Source organism: Gracilinanus agilis, chromosome 2, assembly GCF_016433145.1.
Source record: "Gracilinanus agilis isolate LMUSP501 chromosome 2, AgileGrace, whole genome shotgun sequence".
NCBI classification, from domain to species: Eukaryota; Metazoa; Chordata; class Mammalia; order Didelphimorphia; family Didelphidae; genus Gracilinanus; species Gracilinanus agilis.
The window spans coordinates 619,882,757-619,886,987 of NC_058131.1; positions in this window are offsets into that span (position 1 = coordinate 619,882,757).

The following is a 4,231-nucleotide window of genomic DNA, read 5'->3' on the forward strand; positions in this document are numbered from 1 at the left end:
GGAAGGAAGGAAGGAAGGAAGGAAGGAAGGAAGGAAGGAAGGAGTATAAATAAAACATTATAAAAGTATTCAAAAGAGAACACATGGAGGTTTGACAAATGACTCAGAATAAGCTGAGCAATCTTGTTTCTTTAATATTACATTTGATTTAAAAATTAAAGCAAACAATATGAAACAAAATTTTATAATATGATATATATACATATATAGTCCTTTTGTCTGTTTTTGTATATTAAAATGCCTATTTATGTTTCTTCGATTAATTTTGTTAAAAAGACAATCAAGAATGTAGTAACTGAGTATATCCTTGAAAGATGGATAGGATCTGGACAGGTGAGCTAAGGGCAGAAAATTAGATGAACATCCCTTCCCACAGTCAACCCCAAAAGCAAATAATTACACCAAAGAAGACCAACACATCATCATCAGAAGATTATCCAGTAGGATGACAGACATCTCATGACCCTTAGCACAGGAGAAGCTACCTAGAAGTGGCACGCAAGCAGATGGTAGCACAAAATACAAGGTAGTAGAGGTTTCAAAGAAGCAGAAGGAATAAATTCCACATAGGCACCTTGGAGCAATGTTATCATCTGTCTAGAGTGAATAGTTGGTTAGTGGATAGGAACATTTATTAAGTACTTACTATGTACCACATATGTGGCATTGGGTATACAAAGAAAAGCAAAAAACAAAAACAGTCTACACCTTAAAAGAAATGTCTTCTAATTTAGGTGAAAACATAAATAGGTACATACAAGATATATACAGGGTAGTTAGAAAGTAATCTGAAAGATGAACAGCAAAAGACCCCAGTTTGGTGGAGAAAGGCAATTACCCAATGAGATCACCAAAGAAAATCAGTAGTTCTATAGCATCAAAGATTTGATTTGACCCAGCCAGATTCATATGAGTCCAACCACATGTGTTACTTATGTATGTACCTCAACATGTATGTTCTGTGATAACATATTCCTTGTATGTGCTCTCTCCCCTATTCATGATCTGGTAGCCTGTGTAGTGTTTCATATAATAGATTAAATCTTTCAGTGCTGTTTAATTGTCTTATGTTGAACTGCTTCATCTTTAGGTTGAGTGGTAAAAGAAATATATTTGGTGGCTCACGAGGAATGGTTTTAAATGAATGCTGATCCATACCTACAGTATACCTCAAAGAAATGATGGTATATAGGAGTGGGGGCTCTGTCTTCTTTGTAGTAGTAGAGGACATAGCAGGTTCTATGTAGTAACAGAGAATGCAGAGTAACCCAGGAATAGAGTCCTCTTAAAAAAATAAAAATAAAAAGGAACCTTTCATAATTCTTAACTGTCTTCTGGAACAGTGCATTTCAAAGTGAAATCAATAAGGTTATCAATATCAATCATCCAATCAACATGCACTTATTAAGTTTTTGTTATGTATCAGGAACTGGGCTAAACACTAGCTATATAAATGTAAGATGCTGTCCCCTTTAACATGGAGATGTTATAGTTATTTAAAGGGGTAGAAAAGGCATGTTTGTATGAATGAAATGAATTAAAAATCCACTTACGAAGAAACACAGCCCTTCAGAAAAATGTTAGAGGGAGATATAGACTGTTCTGAAAAGAAGACTCCTCAGATGAATATTCTAAGACCAGTTCGAAGAAAAAGCAATGACTGAAGGAATGTTGGCTGCAGGACATGGTATTCCATCATCTCATTTTCATATGATGATTCTCAGAGTTTAATAGCTTATAATTGAGAAATAGTATGTCAAATAGCTATTTGGAACATTATAAAAAGACTATTGGAGTCATACCAAAGAGAAAGGTAGAATTTTTGAATTTTGCATCATAAATTAGAAATGGGTGACTGCTTATGAGAAAGCACTAATCTGATACATTAGAAGCTGCTATGGGATACTCCAGGAAGAAAGTAGTAGCAGATAGGAAAAGGAAAAGAGGGGAAAACTGATATAAGAGAAGTCAGGGGCAGATGATGCAAGACCTACTAAAAAGCTTCTTACAGAAGTCAGATTAGGGAAACTTATAGGAGTTGAGTTAGAAGAGAGAGCTGACAAGCTGAACAACCTCTTTAGTTGTCTAATAAAGCACGCTCTGGGTTCAGAACTCTAGTGTCATCTTCAACCTAGGAGAAAGGAAACTTCTCAGAGATAACTGTTACCCTCTACCTCACTTTCTGGGAGAGAGGGAGAAACAGTGGAGAAAAGACAGACTTTGCATTTATTTTGTTGAGAGAAAAGACTTGACTTCGCTTAAAGTCAATTAGACAAAGTAGAAGCCTCTGTCATTGGAAAAATTTGTGGGTAAAGGGCTATATGGTCCTATCATTGTCTAAAGTTTAATGACGAGGAACTCCTCATAGCCTAAGAGCAGATATGAAGAGTTTGCTAGTTCACCATCTTAGGGGAACTGTTTGTTACTGAAAGATCATAACATTTCCTTAGCACTCTGCCACAGGTAGCTATGTGCTAAAAGAGTTTGTCACTGCTTCAGCAACCCAATAGTGGAAGAAAAGAGACTTTTTGCCTTTTGGAGAGCTGCGAGATCAGGGAACAGATGGCAGAAAAGTGGCTTTTTTTCCTAGTAGGTAACATATGGTGAGGAGTGTTCTCTAAAAAGACTTAGGACATCAAGAAGACCAGATATAAAGAGTCATGAATTGCCCTGGAAATATGGGTTTCTCCATTCATATTCTACCCTGCAAGATTTCAGTATTCCCATTCTACTCCACGGACATGGTGTGAATTTGCGGGTAAGTTTCATTCAGGTTTATGGATGAGCTATTATATTTTCATTATTCCTGATCAAATATTCTGAGTAAATGTTAAGATTCTTCCTGCTTCTTCCTTCTACTGAAGGGAAGTTATAATTATTCCTGCCTTTTCCTTCTAATATATAAATATTATAATTATTTCTAATTTAGTAAATTTTCCTGTCAGTCAACTAGCATTTTTTAAACACCTACAATGTGCCAGGGACTGTGCTAAATATTGGTTAAGAGTCAATGCTGGGGGGCAGCTGGGTAGCTCAGTGGATTGAGAGCCAGGCCTAGAGATGGAAGGTCTTAGGTTCAAATCTGGCCTCAGGCACTTCCCATCTGGATGACCCTGGGCAAGTCTCTTGACCCCCATTGCCTACCCTTACCACTCTTCTGCCTTGGAGCCAATACACAGTATTGACTCCAAGATGGAAGGTAAGGGTTTAAAAAAAAAGAGTCAATGCTATTGGGGGCCAGCTAGGTGCCTCCATGGATTGAGAGCCAGACCCAGAGATGGGAGGTCCTGGGTTCAAATCTAGCCTCAGACACTTCCTAGCCATTTGATCATTGGCAAGTTACTTAACTCCCATTGCCTAATCCTTACAGTTCTTCTACTTTAGAATGTGACAGTATTGGTTCGAAGATAGAAGGCAAGGGTTCAAAAAAAAGTCAATGTTGCTACAGTGATTGATTCTATACAAATGGGAAATGCACTGCTGTTGTTCAAGAGCTACACTGATGAGTAGTAGGAGGATATATGTATCAGGATTAATCCCCATGAACTCTAAGAGAGAATTGAGTTGATTCTACATGGTTATGGCTAGTCCCATTTGGGGAATAAAATCCATACCTGCCAGCACAAAGGAAAGTTGGGATAAGTGAGTCAGCCCCAAGAAAAAGAAAGAAGGTGTGGGTATCATGTCAGATGCCACAGAAAACGCAGTCCTTGGCTCAAAGGTATCACATTCTAAGGGGGATGGTATATAGAAAACCATACAAGAAAATTACAAAGCAGATGAAAGTAATCTGAGATGGGAAGGTAGTAACAGCCAAGTGAGAGGTTCTAAAAGGCTATTTGCTAGTGGGTGTCTGTGAATGGGATTCTTAATCATACTAGAAAGGTAAGCAAGACTAAGAAGGTAAGAAAGTGTTGAATTCATTATTTTACTACTCAAAATGCATCCATGTAAATTTAATAAAAGTGGGAGGAGTTCCTTTTTTGTAAACTTATACTCCAGAATCAGTGTTAAAGCTCTAAGGGACCTTAGACACCAACTAATCCAATACCCTTATTTTACACATGATTTAACTGAAGTCAAGAGCCTTGGCCAGAATTTCATAGATCACTCAACACAAAACCTTACTGTAAAGCTAAGCTCCACAGGAAAAAGAGAACACGTCTTTAGTAAGCTCTGAATGTTCCTCAGCGCCTTGCACTTAGCAGGAGCTTAATAGATGTGCCATGAA